The 19,120-nt window shown below is 36.8% G+C and overlaps 1 protein-coding gene across 1 annotated transcript in view; it reads right to left on the reverse strand.

Annotated features, from left to right (window-relative positions):
• Positions 1 to 19,120, reverse strand: part of DIAPH3 (diaphanous related formin 3) — a 266,117-nt gene that overhangs the window by 158,425 nt on the left and 88,572 nt on the right. The window lies entirely within an intron of this gene.

Here is a 19,120-nt window from a genome sequence, read left to right on the forward strand (position 1 = left end):
AACTTGTATAATTATATAAACTGTAGGAGAAAACAACTGAAGCATATAGAATGTGTATGAGAGTTGGAGAGTAATTATAAATATAATATGCTGATACTTTTTCTTACAGCTCTATAAAAATGAAAAAAAAACCATATTTTCAGATGGTTTTAGCACTTCACATCTTCTGTATTACTTAATACAGTCTTTAATTTTCTGTATGTACATCACATTGAATGCACAAAATGAGTACTTCAGTTTAGAATCTTTACAGTTGCCAGCACATGCATCTTGCCCATTGAAATACTGTACCATCATGGCACGAATAGGTGGACCAAGATAAAAATAAACAGGTAATTACAATGGATGTATCAGGTCCTTGTTTGCAAGAAGATATAGCGATAACAGGCATAGACCAACTGATAATGCAATGGCAACTAATTCACTGGCTAGTCATTAACCAAATTGACTTGTGTTTGTGCTTCTTTCCTTTTCCTCCTCTTTTATAACAATGAACACAGGAGTTTACAGTTAAAGTGTATTGCTTTGGGGAAATTAGCCAAGTAGTTAAACTAACTCACTAAATTTTCTAAAGCAGAAATACCATCCTCATTTTATTTTTGAAACTTAAGTGTTATCGTACTGACTAAATAGTTTCTAAATAATGCTAGTTCATTCATAAACCAAAGATATTAAGCTCTCAAATTTGTAATGGAAGTTGATAAAATTCTGAAGAAAAAAAAACAACAACCCTGAAATCCTATTTCTTAAGAAGTAACTATCTAAAATACTCTCAGAAATATGGCATATACAAATCAGAAGAATCTTTTTCTTAGTCAAAATCTGAACACCTGCTTGGCTCCACACTAGAACTGAAAGTTTCAACCAAGACTGATTCAAGTCCTGGAAGGATTTAAAACTTCACTAATTTTCCTGGGAGGCAAAAGGAAAAAGGGGGGGTGGAGATGAGCTTTGTGCTACAGCGGAGTTTGCTGAGCACGTAAAACCAAAACATACTGGTGTTCCCAGCAGTGAAGTTATTTAGAGTCTAGCTCCAGTAGACACATAATTCTGTGGTTTTCAGACACACACACACATATTAAGACATATTCCTACCATCAAGATTTAGCTGTTTGGGCCTTACAAGACTGATCTGTCACTCGACAGAAGCTATCAAAAGCAGAATAAAAGGACCTGAGCACCATTGCACCCGAGCTAAGCACAGCTGATTCAAGAAGCACTGTAATGTTAATGATTACACTGTGAAATTGAATGACAGCTGTTTAACTCTACTTTTTTGGGGTCCAATATCTGAAAGAAGATAAAGAACCACACAAAAGTATTAGACAAGGAGCCAGCATGGTTCAGATTAAGTGGGACAAGGCAAGGGAATGAGTAAGATCCAGCTAAAAAAACAGAATCAGAACTACACTGCTGCCTCCAGAAACCTCTTCATAAGAATAACTATGCCCTGTTGGATCAAAACTCAACTTCTTCCAGGGATCAGTAAGACGCATAGGAAAAAGTATACGTCAAGCATACACTTCTTTGCAAGTCTCCATATATTTGTCTTTCAGAGGCTGTCCAATTCCAGAGCAAAATCTTATCATTTCATAATCCTCGACAGATTGTTCTTCCATGCATTTGTGTAATTGCTTTTTACACCTGGTAAACTTTAAACATTGATTAAGTCCTTCAGCACAGAGTTCTCATTCTTAACTGTGCATTATACATATAAAGACTTCCTTTTATGTGTTTTGCTAATCTTGATCAGTTTTGCTGTACCTCTCCTATACCTTTTATTAGCAAGAGGAAACAAAACCCCACAAAGTATGCAGGATGTGGGCACAACTTCAACTCTTACAGTGATACTTTTTTATTATTATTTTTCTTATTAACAGTTGCCAAAATACTATTTGCTTTCAACCATTACTGAGAGTGAGAAGATTTTGCCAGTATACCAGTAATTTATTAAACTGTTCACTAATTCTACTCTTTATTAAAAATTCTCTACAGTATGTCCACCATGGGTATCAACTTTGCTAATCGTAGATTCTCAAACCCCAGAAACCTTTTTAAAAATTGTTGTCACATTTGTCACCTTGCTTCCTTTCCTCTGATGCTGGCACAGGTTCAAATAACATTTACACAGCACATTTCATAGCCCAGCTGTTTCATCCTTCAGTTCCCTTCGAAGTCTGGGGTGAATACCAGCTGGTCTTAGCAATCTGTTACTGTCCACTTCAGTGACCTATTCTAAAACTTCCTCTACTGACCATGCAAGTTGCAATTCCTCCTCCAACACAGCGTTCCCCCGAAAGACCAGTTTGGAGGCAACTTCATTATTGGACAAACAGAAATAATTGTAAGCTTCAGCATTTAGAAGTAGGAAAGCAAGTTTGTTACTCAAACTTCCATTTTTTTCTTTGGAAGACAGATAAGAAGCAGTAAATCACCCTTTTGTATTGCATTTTTGTTAAGTCTTTAACCATGCTCAAAATTCACTACTGTGAAAATTTTTAACACCTTAGCTCTAACTCAGCAAAGCAGTAAGAATTAAAACAGTATTTGAAAGATACTGAAGTCCCTGTAATTTAAATACAAGCATATACTCTTAAGTAAAATCTGAATGAAAGAGAGACACTCCAAGCTGTGGATTCTACTGCTTACAGATTTTATGTAGTGTATGTTAAATATCATTAACGTGCCACAACATTTGTATTTCCCTAACTCTGCTCTGTTGTTGTTCACAGTAAGACCACTAGTTTAACCTTTTTTTAAATCTTCTAATGAACAACTCATTATTTTGCTTGATCAAAACTTTTTCAACTTCACTAAATAGCTTCTAGAAGTTGGACAGTAACTTGTTTCTAGACCCAAGTCCATGGTATAAGCCAATTTCAGACCTTCTTACTGTTGAATTTTTCAAACTGTTACTGTTTATCATTATCTATTTATAAGAATAAGTAAAAATATCTTTTTCCCATTTATATCTTAATTCACTACACTGTCAAAACTGTTTCATCATAACATTCATCCTCAACTTAATACGTATGTTTCCAGCCCTTGAGTTTGAAACACTGAAAGTCTGGACCAAACAAAGCAATTCTAGGTTTTTTTGCCTTCAGTTTCTCATACAACAACCTTCACTCAAATTAGGCTTTTAATTCAAAAGCACACACTTAAACAAGGTTGACTTGATGACTACAGTTCCCTTTAAGAAGAACTTAGGACTTGCACTTAACAAAATAACATTCAGAGTCTTACAGACTGAAGTATAAGCTTATGAGTTGTAGATTCTTAAAAACACAGAAGCTGATAAAAAGTAGGGCATGTTTTCCAAACAACCCTATTATTACCCACTAGTTTTTTAAATCCTGAGTTATTTTTTCAAAAGTGGAGTTTGGATCCATAGTGTTGTTTAGCCTAGAGAAGAGAAGGCTCTGAAGGCACCTTATTGTGGCCTTTCAGTACTTACAGGGGGCTTAAAGAAAGACGGGGACAGATTTTTTAGTAAGGCCTGTAGCCATAGGACAACAGGTTAAGACTTTAAACTAAAAGAAGGTAGATTCAGACTAGATATAAGGAAGACATTTTTTACGATGAGGGTGGTGAAACACTGGAACGGGTTGCCCAGAGAGGCAGTGAAGGCCCCATCCCTGGAAACATTCAAGGCCAGGTTGGACGGGGCTCTGAGCAACCTGGTCTAGTTAAAGATGTCCCTGCTACTGGAGGGGGTTTGGACTATATAACCTCTAAATGTTCCTTCCAATCCAAACTATTGTAAGATTCTAAGATTCCACAAATCACAGTACGCAGACACAGACGAGCACTGCTGGTATAGATGGGAGTTCATTCCTCCCCTCACACACTCAGCTTTTCTCTTGGCTGCATATTCCTACCATTTCTGAAAAAGCCAGCACAATAGCCAGTCTGCTTCAAAAACTTCTTCAACTCACTAAAAATGGCAGAAAAATTACGAAGAAAAAAACCAAAGTAGTGGGTAGTTTTCCACAAAAGTAGTAAGTTTGATCAGCTTGTGGAATAACCTAATGAGTACCAGAGTGGGGCAGACCATGTAACCAGGAGCAGGGCAGAAGACATCAGCCATGCCTCTCCCCTTCAGCATCAATGAACTCACACATCTGCCCAGCTGCTCACAGAGCACCATCCCATGATCCCAGTTGAGCAGAACCTGGCACTGCATCTGAAAGAGGCTGTTCCACCCTTTTCCCAGACACTTTATACTGACCAGCATACTTGTACCTGTATAGCGAATGCCATAAGCTAGTTTGCAGTCATGCTAGCTCCCTGCCCCAGTTTGCTGCACAGCCACGTAAACACTCGTGTCAAACAAGAAAGGGAAAGGAACCCCTCCCATCTAGCGGCACCTGATTCACCTGTCAGTGAAATACGGCACAAAACAAAGTCGTGAAGCCAGCTACCATGTTAAATTATAAAGAAAAGTTACACATTTAGAATCAAATATTTATTTTTACTTAGGGGTTGTTTCTCTCAGAAAAGTATGCTGTAACACCTTAGTAAGACAAAGATTCTTCATAATTGATTTGATCTTTGTTATTGTAAGATTTAAAGTTAACAAGTTCCATCTATATGTACAGCTCAGTCGAAGACATACTTCTGACAGAAAAATTATTCCTTTAAAATCTCACCTCCTTCCTTTAAACTATGGTTTTAATTTTGCTTCATAAGTTCAGGCAGTGTTGTATAGTCTTACCAGCACTCGGCTCTCAAAATCAGTGTTTTACTACATATCCTTACAGACAAACAATACCTCAAGGTACTTACAAAAAAGATAATTTATACTAGTCATTATGTAAGTCATTTCATTGCAGAACACGTATTGAACTATACAGTATGCTTTTGTAAGTACTTTCGCTGAACACATATTTTCAAAGGGTACTCTATGTGTTCTGATGTTATTTTTAATTCTTTTATTAACCTCTGATCTGAACTTAAAACAATTCAAGATCTTTCCAGCAGGGAAACACTGGATCAAGCTTTCCATCTAATTCGTCAAGTGACTGCACAAAAAAGAGAACATGGCAGCAAAAGAGACAGAGGAGTGCAGGGGCAGGAATGAATGACCTGACATAAGAGGGACAAAAAACTCACTAAGCTACCACTGTCACCTCGTAGCACCGTCGGTGCCTCACACCATAAAGGAGGGGGCAGCACTAATCTGACAAAGGACTGACCATTAATTTGCAGGAAGAAAGAGCAGTACATGGGAGTCCAAACCGAAAGGGCAGAGGGGAGAGAACAGCAAACTGGAATTACCAGGGAAGAGCTGGTGTGTCCTGAATGAAACTGAGTGAGGAAGGCACAGTCAGCCGCAGACGGCCAAGTTACACCGGCAGCAAGAGGCCAAAGCCATCAGAGATAATAAACAGCACTTCCTCACACCAGTCCCTGAAATACCTCAAAGCACCTGAAGCACCCTGAGGTATGCCTGGAGATCTGGACGGGTCACTCCTACCAATATAAGACATCAGACACCAGTACATAACCAGGCAGTGCAGTAAGTATCTCTAGATCTCCAAGATGTTGGCATTATGCTGAATGGCAACCTGAAAGCAGCAGTGGACTTGCAGGTCAAATGTTTGGGTTTTAACCCTCAGAGCAAGACTGCTTACTCACTGTTACCATCCCTGGAAGCTGGGAAACCTGGGAGTCAAGCCAAGAAACAGCCGAATCACTGGAGATTTCCCATCCTGCAATCTGCAGCCCAAACTCTTCCTCACGCACCACTACTGCATCTGCTGCTCATAAACATTCACCTTATCTGGTGTACAGGGCAGGGCAGAGAACATGAAGGAAAGCAAGTCTATCCCTTACTTCTAAATTTTTGCAACAGTAAAGCTAACTATAGTGACATCTAATAAATGTAAAATAGGAACTCTCATAGCTCGAAGACCAAGTCACTGTAACATGAAAGCACAAAATAGACTTTTTTCATATTTTTCTTAAGTCTACCTTGAAAATACTGAGCCTTTTCTTAAAGATGCATTCACAAGATAAGCGTGCCTGAACATCTCCGATCTAGTGGATTGGAACCAATCTGCAGTTTAAATTTATTCATGACTAGTTTATACCTATTTCTCTTGGTTTAAACAGTTTTTTTCCCTTCCTAATGTTCCTCTCTAAGAATAAGAAAACAGCGCTACAACATGATCTTTGCTTTTTCTTAATTAAAGATTTCAAATCCATTTAATCTCTTCACCTGATGATACCAGCAGCTTCTATGCATCTGTGATTTAATCTGTCTTGAGTCTGGGACGGTAGAACTGAAAGTCACATTACAAAGCGTGACTTGTAAACACATTAACAACAATGCTTCCCTACTGGAAACACTTCTGTGAAATCCAGGATTTGTTCTGCTCTTCCTCCCTTACCTTTTTTTCTTTTTTTTGTAAACAACTGATACATACATATATATACACAAACATGTATATAAACCCAAGTAAGAATCACAGATTCTAGCACTAACCTAAAGTTTGTGTTCACACTGTTAAATTTCAGGCATAAGCAGCTCTCAATTTAGGCCTTTCCACAAGGAAAGGCAAGTTCTATGCTATGCTCTTACACAACATCAAATGCATTTGAATGGACTGGAGAAGAGTTAGTGTATGTTAGACAGCTTTTTTCTCAGATGAAGGCTGAGAGGGGACCTTACAAATGCCTATAAATATCTGAAGGGTGGGTGTCAGGAGGATGGGGCCAAGCTCTTTTCAGTGGTGCCCAGTGACAGGACAAGGGGCAATGGGCACAAACTGAAGCACAGGAAGTTCCGTCTGATCATGAGGAAGAACTTCTTCCCTCTGAGGGTGACAGAGCACTGGAACAGGCTGCCCAGGGAGGTTGTGGAGTCTCCTTCTCTGGAGATGTTCAAGACCCGCCTGGATGAGGTCCTGTGCAGCCTGCTGTAGGTGACCCTGCTTCGGCAGGAGGGTTGGACTAGATGACCCACAGAGGTCCCTTCCAACCCCGAACATTCTGTGATTATTTACTGCCAGGTTTTTGCTCTCTTGTGACACAGGTACACTTTGTGCTCACACTCTCCATCCTCCAGCACCACTGGAACTCTGCCACTTTGTAAGCAGTCAATCAGCTACTATAGGTCTCCATAATCAAGTATTGGCAGCTGGATGCTAGTAAGGCTACGCAAAGATAGTAAGAAACATTCTAATGGCTGCTACAAAACTTTAACATAAAGGTTACTAGTTGTTCTTCCTATCGGGCTCTCTGTATCTCCCACCCTCCATCCCCCTGCTTCCTCCCAATATCAGACACAGACACTGCAGACTAAGCAGCATGCTGTTAAACACCTGTTTGGCAAATACAGTAGCATTTAGCAACCTGAACAAGGATTTGAATACTTCTTTGTTATTTGAAATATTGAAATTTCTTTGTTATGTGCCAAAAGTTCTGTTTAAATACAGACAAGTGAAGTTACAGATCAAGGTCTGTACCAAAAAAAAAGGCCTGTGGTTCTTACTTTGCAGATCATATATGTATTATAAATATATTCAGATGGCTTGAAATGCACTTAACAAGTTCTTCCAGAACTGATGGACTTAAAATAAATTGGCAAATTTTGTCAATCATACTTATATATTTGGCTTTGTTCCCAAATTTAATTGTGTTTCTACTACTCATCCAGCTTCTCTACCTGTGATAACCTAACTTCCTTCAACTTGAGAATGCCTCCAAACTCTGCCATCACAAAGTTCAGCCTTCTCTTAACATACGCACCAAATCATTGAGACTATTTAATAAATTATCATTCCCAAAACCGATCCTTCAGACACTCTACTAATAGCCTCATAGTTCAATGCATCCATTTTCAATATTGCACACCTACTCTTGAACTTAGCTGTTTTACAAGTTTGCAGCTAATCCCACTTTTCGTTAATATTGGCACAGTGGCAATCCTATTGCAGTCCAGAGGTTAAATCTATCGCATTTACTTTGCTTAGAAAAATCATCATCTTCTCAAAATAAATCAAATTTTATCGACTGTCTGTCATAATTTACTTTTCATATGCTGAATCTGACACACACACACTAGTTTTTTTCCCTCCCCAAAAAATCTACCTCTATATCTTTGATTATAATATTGTAGAAAAACTGTTCAGTATTTTCGGAGACTATTGATATCAGACTAAGGAATCTACAACACAAAGTGCTCTGTGATTTTTAAAATTAACTTATAGAAAACGTACTAAGCCTTTTTTCCCAGCAAAAATAAATATCAAAAGCCCTCAGTATTCCCTTGCTATAACCACTAAATGATGCACGATTCCCTTTCAGTCATATATATCATTCCTAATAAAAGCAATGAAATGGATTTATATCATTAAATAAAGAAAAAAAATAGTAATGCTCCGTAGTATAAGTTAAATTCAAGGTCTTTATATGCACAAGCAACCCGAGTATCAGGCTGAAACAAAATATGGCTTCAGCCAACATTTTTCATTGCTAAATCAAGATCTGTCAATCAGCACATTTGTTTGTGTGGTCTCATTAGAGTACATTGCCTCAATCTCAACAGTCACGGTAAAGAATGTGGAGAGCATAACTGTATCTACTTAACCTTCATCAACCAGCATTCATGCACCCTCATTAATTTTTTTCATCTCACTTTCAAGCATGACATGGCTCATACCAGAACAATAACTTGCTGATAATTGTTCAAGACAACAGCTGGACAGGAACAGTGCAGAGGTGAACTTTCTTATAGATTATAGGGTGCCTCAGTGAATTACAATTAGTTTAAAAAGTCATCTGTCCTGTTCAGCAGCTTTGAAAAGAAGACATTTCATTAGCAACTAAAGAAATCCTAACAGTTTAGGCTTTAATGACCCAACTGCATTGTATTTTCCAAGACAGAAATTTTACCAGATCACATGACAAATATTGCAATGTGTGAGCTCACAGCTCAGTAGATGTTGTAATATTTATGAGATTGTCATGTGATATAAACCAAAGCTGAGCTTTCCATTCATTATTGTATAATTTAAATTATAATAAAAATAACAAGACTAATATATAAAACTCTTCAATTACAAACCACCCTTACAAAACTCTCTGATGGTAACTTTACTGATTTTCTTTCAAAGGAGTACATTGTCATATTTAGGAACACAACACAAGAATCCAGATCAAGTATACAATGCTAAAACAAACCCCAAATCCCCCAATCTTCTGGTCTCCTCCAAAACTCCATATGTAATTGAAAAAAGGAGGTATCAGTGGAAAATCCAAAATATACCTCCCTTTCTGTCACAAAATACTGTATCGATCTAGTCTACATTATAGTTGTTATAATGTACTGATAGTGAAAAAAAAAAAAACTTACTTGTAAAAAAGGGTTAAAAAGCTTCCAGATTTCTATCTCTGTTAACAAACTGTTGTGTGCTGATAAAGTTCCCTGTCTCTTCTATGGGAATCATTTCAGTACTGCATTATCTCTTGCTTTTCCTCCCTGAAAACTCAACCTTTTGAATGCCAGAGGATAACTTTCTCTACATTTATCTCTACTTTCTGAGGAAGTTGTTGAAATCAAAGTGCTCCATTTCAGCAACAGAAAAATCTCTATATCTAGAGAAATACTATTCCTCAAAAATCATGCATAGTTGGAAGGCTGCCTTCATGATAAAAATGTGCGTTTTCTTGTTATTATTGACAGATAACTGCAGAAATTACCTTTTTTTTTTTACTATGATAAAAAAATAAAGACATTTTGTGATGGAAGAAGTGCTATAAAAAGGAATGCTGCTTTTTGCATAGCAAAACTGGCTTCAGACACAGAAAAAAAATGGAGTTGAAAGTCCATTAGAGACCTATATGCTGCCCAAATTCTTCACTTTGGAATAAGTTAATACACAGGATTGCAGCAACAGCTAGTGATATAAATTTATACAGAAGGTAATTATCCAAGAAAAAAAATTTCAATTAAAAAAAGAACAGATTTAAATTAAAATTTCCAACTGCCATAGGAAAGACCATACATGACAACAGTATGACAGACAGAGCAATGTGTCTATTCCAAAAAGAACGCTGGACAAGTATCATTAAAAACAAATAAAAATAGAGGGAGCACAAGATCTGGTTTTATTTTCTGCATCAAACAACCAGTAGTAAGCACCCCTCAGGAGGCAGGAAACATTTCAGCTACAGTTTAAAACAAGTTGTTTATCAATGAACTGTTTTGTGCAGCATCCACCTCCCAAAGTGAGCACCGAGTACCAAATCCCATCAATACTGTGATGCCAGTATCACTTTGAGGAAAAAAAAAGTTACCTGTCAGTAACAGAAATTCTTTGGGATCTGTTACTCAGACATACATGTGCAGTTACAGTTTCTAGCATAAGAGCACAAGTACACCATGGTATTTTTGCCACTGCCATTTCTCAAGATACATAGTGAGTGACCACGTTCCTTTCTACGTGTCCTTCCCCAAAGCTGGGCATGCTGCCGTACAAATGTGGTGCATGATCTTTACCTTCATCCTTGCAAATTTGGAAATAGAAAGGTTACATACGTACAAACAGACAACATGTCTCAGTGAATTTCAATTACTGACAAGTAATCTCTCTCTCTTAGCTACTTGTTTATATAGATGTTCGTACCATGGGCATATGCCTTACTCATACACCATCATTTACCTGGAATAGCATCCTGGAGTTATACAGAATAAATATCACCCTTTCAAAAGCAATATGATGCTTAGAGATACCAGCAACAGAGTAGCTGATAAAAGTATAAATGCGCTTGAAGCAACCAACAATCATGTTATTATCATAAAGAACTCTCCATATGGCAATCAGTGCTTATTCATCCTAAATCCCATCCATTTTCCTTGTAACACTGCCTGATGCATCTGCAAATGAAGCTTTCTTGGGCCTCTACACCTAAAGTGTTATTTATCAATAGTTCTCGCACTTCCAGTGCCTGCTCTGGAAAGAGTAAGTTCAAAAGGTTCTTGCACTTCCCATGCTTACTCTGGAAAATGGGATTGTGAACAGGTCAATGCTAACAGTGCTATATGGAAAAGAGAAGGTAGATGCCATTGCATCTATCCATTATAATTATTTTCTCTGTTAGGGCTCCATTGGACTTCAAGTGCATCCAAAGATGCAAAGAATTATACCCACCACAATTTTACCTGGACATACTCTGGGGAGGGATTTCAGCAAGAAAGTAGAGCAGGAAAAAACACTGCCAAAAAATATATATATATATATATCATTATCTGTGCATTCTGGATGGATGAACCTTTCTCGAAGTAAGAAAGAAAAACTTCTGCACATGTAAAAAAAAAAACCAAGTGTCATGGCATCACGGCAGCATCTATATGATGGTTCAATGTTACCCAAAATCTAATGCAAGAAGAATGGGAGAATACCGAGTATTCATTTGGAGAATTTTCTGGTTTCTGCCTTCAGAAATCAAGACTTCTACACATTATGCAATCACGACTGAAGGTTCTTCATCAGCTCTTCTCCTGCCTGTCCCTCCCTCTTTTCCACTAGCACAGAGGTACAAAACACTGAACAGCTCCAGGAAAGAAAGCGGCCTGACCTCTGCCCCACACAGGGCCTGCCCACAAATCCATGGGCCCCAATGGAATGCACCCACAAGTACCGAGGGAGCTGGTGGATGTCATTGCTGAGCCACTCTCCATCATCTCTGAAAGCCCTCGTGAAGCCGTATCTGGAGTACTCTGTCCAGTTCTGGGCTCCCCACTTCAAGAAAGATGAGGAGCTGCTGGAGAGAGTCCAGCGGAGGGCTACGAGGATGATGAGGGGGCTGGAGCATCTCTCCTATGAGGAAAGGCTGAGGGAACTGCGCTTGTTCAGCCTGAAGAAGAGAAGGCTGAGAGACCTTATAAATGCCTATAAATATCCTAAGGATGGGTGTCAGGAGGATGGGGCCAAGCTCTTTTCAGTCGAAAAAGGGGCAATGGGCACAAACGGAAGCACAGGAAGTTCCGTCTGAACATGAGGAAGAACTTCTTCAATCTGAGGGTGACCCAGCACTGGAACAGGCTGCCCAGGGAGGTTGTGGAGTCTTCTTCTCTGGAGATATTCAAGACCCACCTGGACAAGGTCCTGTGCAGCCTGCTGTAGGTGACCCTGCTTCGGCAGGGGGGTTGGACTAGATGACCCACAGAGGTCCCTTCCAACCCCTAACGTTCTGTGATTCCGTGTGATTCACAGCCAAAAACACTGGTCTGCCTCCATTAGACAGGATAGAGATGCTCACAGTTCACACCATGAATGTCTGAAGAAAAAGTTCTTTTTCATTTTCTTTTTTATAACATGCTTTAGAGAATTTGACTTATTGATGCTAAATTCAGGCTAAGAACAGAAGCAGAGATACCATGTCATAACAAAACTTTCATCATGTCACATTTTATAACTGGGGTGGTGGGCTTTAGAAGAACAGGTTTGATTGATATTCAAAATCAGGATGGTAATCCCATCTTTTCTATCCACTTAAAAAAAATTAAGCCTGTGTTTCTCAGCAGCGAAACAGGGATCTGCTGCCTTTTCAAACTTGTTCAGCAGCTGGAGCCGAAATGCCTTTTGCCCAGTCAATCTGAACAGAAACGCGGCTGTGTTTACACTGCCCTATAACAGGAAGAAGGGGGGCAACACAGCAGATTCCCACTTCAAAGTAGAGCCTTCAATTTTTTTATGACTACTGTGAAACAGTTCACACTAACGTAGTAGGTAACCAAGACTGTAATATATTAGACACTGAAGAAATGTAAAATTCTGCTTCTAAAACTTTCCAGTTCTTTCAGCTATATTTCTTTCTATAAAGCTTCAAGTACTTGAAATAGCCACTAGGTTGTAAGTCAAAAAGATGGACTAACATTTCAAAAGTTAGGTCCTCAAACACTGGAGAGCTTGTGCCATTGCCATTTCCAACATGAACTATATTCAATACCATTTCAAACCAAACGCTGGGAAGGGATGTTTTTCTACATTATCCATTTGCAAGAATGGGACATTGAGACTAAAAATCCACCAGCTTATTCTAGCTCTATAATGTTGTTCCTTGTTGTTGCTGTTGATCACCAGTACCAACATAATTCATTCATTAGTAAGCGACTGGGATATGCACTTTACATCTAGAATTTGCCTTACTATCAAGTCAACTTTTTCAGTCTGAATGAGATCTAGAATACACTGAAACTTCACACAATAATTGTCCTTACTAAAGCTATCTCACCATAAAAATGATCCATAGAGTTGCCTTCTTGCATCTGCTTTCTGAAAAATAGATGCAAGAACATAAGCCACAAATAATAACATGGCTGTTCAATGGTTAAAACACTTTTTTTTGTCCAGTTTTTAAAGCAACACATAAGTCTAGACTGACTATGCATGGCACTCATAGCCACAATTTATGCTTTTCTCAATAGATATTCAAAGCTGTTAGTGTAAATGTAAACAACAAAATACTACACTTTTATAGAAGCATAATTATTTCTAAACTATGACCTGTATTTTATTTGAAGGTTGGTAAAAAAAAAAATAATCTTTTTTTATGCTTTAGAGAAATCTACAAAACATTACCGTATAATTTTATTCTGACAACTACCACGATAAAAGCCTTTTCTGAGAAGAACTGATACTTCGGTTTAAGATGACATCGCTTCGTTAGTAAGTGCAATGATAGTATTTCTGTAATTCTCTATGGGTATATTCAAAACCACAGGTTAACCATAACAGAAAACGCATTTTAAAAACCTGCTAGTGTTGCAGACTTGGAAAAAAAAAATCTATACCTAAACCTGCATATTCATTACTTTCAACACACACTAAACATTAGATTTTTAACTAGATATTTGAAAAGAGTCTCGAATCACAATTCTAAACTGCAACACAAAGAAGGAGGAAAAAAAAAAAAGATTCTTAGCTTCATAGTCTCTAAAACCATAGCATACATGTTATGATATCTATATATCAAAAACGCAGAGGCTGCAAGGTTTACGGAGAAGCATGAATTAGTAAGTTATTCAACATGACATTAAGATCTGTTTCTAGTAAGACTGTAACTTTGGAATCTTTTTAAATATACAAAGGTCGAAGTAATGTAAGACATAATATAGGCTGAAAAAAGATCCAACAATCTGGTTGCTATGGTGAAGACAGGAGGAAGCAGAAAGTCAAAACAGCATGCATAAATAGTTTAGAAAAATACTTGGATAAAGAACAAAAAGATGTGATGCAAGAATGTAACATGAGACATTAAACTGATTTCACATAATATATGTGAAATTAAAGAATAATGTGTACAAAGATGGAAATATACACTGAAAACTTACTGAGGAATCTACACTACTGCAAAGCCAGAGACGTTTAACTGACCATTACTATTTCTATTAGAAAATGAAAGTGCAAACTACAATTCCTGATCTTCATTAAGTTTTTTTAAGGAGAGTAATCTTGTTGGCTACAAAAAAGGCTATTTAAATAAAATTTACAAAATCATATTATGTTGATATGACATAATCACTAATAAATAATTAGTGTTTCATTTACTTTGAACCCCTTAAGATCTAAGATGACAGAAGTGTTTTCTTGTTTTCATTTACAATTTAACTTAAAATTATCTCAGCCATTAAATGATCCAGCAGATTTAAACAAATGTTAAAACCCAGAAAATTTACTATCTTAGACTTACATAACTGAACTTATTTACATATTATTTCCAGATCAAACAGCAACAGTAATAGCAATAGTTATAACTGTGATCAACCTATTCTTACAAGTATATATGATCTCCTCACAGTAAGAGACTGAGGTTTAAAATAAGCTAGAACTAAGAAAACAGAGATGAACAATAGAAGTCACAATTATAACAGTTCAAATTTAGTAACTATGAAAGTACTGAGACTTATTCTAGCACACAGAATGTGGTTTCATAAAGCATAAACTTTGCTTCAGGAAATTTTCTCCCCCTCCTCCCCAGTATAAAATAGCAATTAGAGAAAAATACAAATAACTAAGGCAAATTTAAAAGCAAAATTTTGGTTTGCTCTAGTAAGGCAATGTTCATATTTCATGTATCTACCTCCCTAAAAGAAAGCTATATTCCACCTTAATTAAACTACACTACTTAGCGCTGTGGAAGCAGACAACAAACAAACTGGAGAAAGCAGACAGTTTGCAATGGGAACCCACCAAGTGCATAGCTATTGTACCATGAGCAGCCACTAGTCTTTAGTCATATAGTCTTGAATGTCCAAAAAAGAGTATCTTTTCTATCTGAAACCCAACTTATATTTGCATGCATGTACTGTTTTCTAAGAAACAAATCTCTGTGAAGGAACTTGATCTGGCATATGAAGCTTAATATATATGTAGCAATCACATTACAGGTGAACTTCCAGTTGCACAAGGGAAAATTACACCAAATAAAAATTTGTCAAAATAGTTTCTGAGAAAAAGTTGAACAACCAGAATATTTACTCACTGAAAGCAGCATTAACATACCTTTCAACCTAACTAGAAACTGAAAAATAACAGAATAATTCATTTTTAAGTGTAATAAAGAAATCTGAATGAACATCAGGTCTCTAGAACACAATGGAGTACTTGTAGGATCAACAAGTTATACAGCTCTATAACTAAAGCCAGTGTCAATCAAGGTCCTCACACAAAATCCTCATGTGGATAGAGTCACCATATTTAATAAATAAATTCAGGTATTATCAACAGCATTAACTTGTTGATAGGTGAATATAAACAACATAGTCCACATTCTGTAGAAAAAAGTTAATTAAGTTAATTAAGAATAAAGAACTGCCTTGCACAATTCTGTTTTGTAACTCCTCAATAAGCTAGACTAACAGCTTTACATTTTTTGCAGTTGGAATTTATTAGCTATCAGGAATACTAGGCTTTCAGTCGTACACTGCCTATCAAAAGTTACTTTCTGACTATAGCTTGAGGACTTCAGGCCAAATGTTAACAATTTATTTCCGAGATGTTCTTTGAATTGAAGGAGTCACTCATCCTATCTTTTTTTCTTTTTTAATAGGAAGCTATATTTTTCTCCCAAATTTCAGAACTTCCTTTCGAAATCACATTTTGGTGCCTGTACTGTGAACCAGAGTCTCTATTCTCTTAAACGGCATTGCAACATTATGCTGACACCAAAAACCAAATCAAATGAAGAAAGAAGCGAGAAACTACTGAAAGGAAGGGACAGCTCAAGGTGATCTCAAACCACGGTGTCTCGACATCAAAACAGGATCCAGCAGCCAAAATTAAAACAACACCTATAATAATTCATGCATGAAAAAGAAAGCTAAAAGGGAACAATACCAAAGTAATAAATGAAGCCTCTAAATTTAGACTATTTTATTTAGATATAAAGGTCAAACAACGCCTAGCATAATCACCAGTACTGTACTCTCAACTCAGTTTTGTAAATATGTTGAGATTTAAGTCATCGGTTTTGCATGACAAGAAGTGTCTCAAAGACTTGAAAAGTATGTCAAATCTCAGTAGAAAATGACAAGAAGGTAATTCAGTCACCCCAACCTGATTTCCCATGTTGACCTCCCCATTCTTCCTGATGTGTTGAGTAATATTGCCAAATACATTTAAATAACCAAACATTTTTTAGATTGGATGCCAGTTCATGCAGTTTAGGCTTGCTTAAGCTCGAAAATATCAGAAATTAATCTTAAGGACTTCTGTCTTCATTTTTGCTAGAATGTCTGATAAATAATTTCAACTTACTTCCAAAGTACATATGTAAATATTGTTAAAAAATTAACTAGTGAAAGAGATCAAATAATCCAGAGGGTAAGGGAAGGCAGGTTGTTTTCTTGGAAGCGGAGGGGTGAGGTGTTGTTTGTTTTGTTTTCCTTGGGGTGTGTTAAATAGCTCAGAAAAGGTAGGTCTTACTAGGAGTCTTCTGTAGGCGGAGAGAGCTAACTGACCTCACAGACCCAAGCTGGAAACAACCAGATTTACCAACATATTCTAGTTTAGGAAGTTTCTACTTGACACGCTACAGTTTGCATCAAAGTGCAAGATCACTGTAGACATATTTAAAGGTTGCCTAGTCCATTAACAGTGGTTGAAATAGAACATTAGGAATACTCAATGAGGTTTTAGAAGTTTCAATGCATTGTGTGTCAAGCAAGAGATTACACTATTATAGGGTATACTGTCTAAGCATCTGAGTTATACCGTTAAGACTTCGTGTGCTCATCATATTAAGCACTAAACTCTCATAGTCTCAAGCCATAATAAGACTGCAAGTAAACGTAAATGGAGCATACGTTCATTTAGATTATATGCTTTAATATACCCTGTAATAAGCCAATTATTCAAGGCTGTTCAGAAGAATGCTCATTTTAACTATTGATTTTGGACAGGCCTAATACAGAAAAAAACTAAAAAAAACTACTGAGAAAAACACAGAACATGAGAGAACGATCATTTATTTAATTTTATGACCTTATGGAATGTGTATTAAAGTTCTGCTTCTCTTGAAGAAAGCGCTGAAAGAGGAGAAAACCAACAAAGCAAAAAAGAAAGCAAGTACCACGTAGTAACTGTAGCCACAAATTCATTTATCAAAAAATCATTAAACTACAAACTATGACAGGTAAAATTTCTGTATGTATAATATACTCATGAAGGTGTCTACAGTATGAGGAAATTGCACCACATACCTCCAGACATCAGATTATTCAGGTACAAAATTGTTTTCTTTTCTTTGGGATTTCATGTGCAACACTCAAAAAATAAGAGATATAGGTTCTTATTGTTAAAAATTTAAAAAATACCAGAAAACATTTTTCGATAGTGATCTATAAGGGAATCAAGGCATTGAAACTCCCTTGATTGATTTATCAATGTATACCTGAATGTAACACAGAGAGAGGTTTTAGATTGATACGGTTAATTACAGAAAATGCTAACGTCTCTTTTTTCTGGATTAAAAAAAAAATAAAATAAAAGGGAAAGTAGCATATAGTGGAATCAGTGCTACTTCTGACAGTAGTGCACCCTTCCAGCTTTCCAAAAGATGCAAGCAGTTTCAATCTTTTTTCTCCAACGAAATCAGTGTGAAAAATGAGTTATATACTAAAAGCAGTCAAACTTGCTTGATTACTGCAAGTCTGATATACTGTAGTACCAGAACTACGATACTGAAACAAAAAGCATATACTTCATTCTCAAAAGAAGCTTAGCTTTGCTGTCATGCATCCACAGGCTGATTTTGTGCAAACAGTCCTTGCTTCCTCTTCTCTCTTTCCACAAATCTACATTAAAATACTTTATAAACTAAATTAAATACTATCTTCATGTGATTTTTCTAACTACCGCTCATCTTCACCTGTTGTATTCTGAAACACAAAATCACCTGGTAAAAATATTTCCAAAAAACTTGTTTTCCATGTTTGCATTTGTACTGTTACTCTCCCTTTGCATAAGCTTCTCTATACTTCAGAGCATTTTATTGCTCAAAACGTCACAGGGATGAGCAACAGCTGGAGCCAAGAGCAAGCTTTCTGGGAAAACTGAAAATAACACTAAAATGCCATACACATGTTAATGAAACGCTGTCTAACTATAGCATTTCAAAATAACAAATAAATTTACTTACCTTATTCAAAACCAGTTAGAACACCATAAATCCCACAAAAGGGTACATGCTATTCACTTGGACTCAGTGGTATGAGTTATGCAGTAAAATAAAACTTAATGACGTTTGTAGTTCCCAAGTCTGAAATTTGAAATAAATCCTGAAACCCTAACCTGAAACAAACCCCATTTATTTAGTCAATGTACAAACATAGTTGTTTAAAAAAGTAAAAAATAAAAAAGACAAAAAAGTTCCACCTTCTGTAAGGCAATAAACGGGATGCACTCTAATGTGTGTAAATCACCTTAACTTTTTCCTCAGAACTGGAGAGTATACTGGAGACCATACAGGAATCCGCAGCACAGTTTTCCAAGAACACATTGGTGTTCTGATCTTAGAACAGTATTTCACAATTTGCACATTAAAAGCTTTTAATCACTAACACAAAATTGAAGGGTGAAGTCAATTTAGTATTTTAGGCACATTATTT

The sequence above is a fragment of the Opisthocomus hoazin genome, chromosome 1 (genome assembly GCF_030867145.1).
Source record: "Opisthocomus hoazin isolate bOpiHoa1 chromosome 1, bOpiHoa1.hap1, whole genome shotgun sequence".
Taxonomy (NCBI): Eukaryota; Metazoa; Chordata; class Aves; order Opisthocomiformes; family Opisthocomidae; genus Opisthocomus; species Opisthocomus hoazin.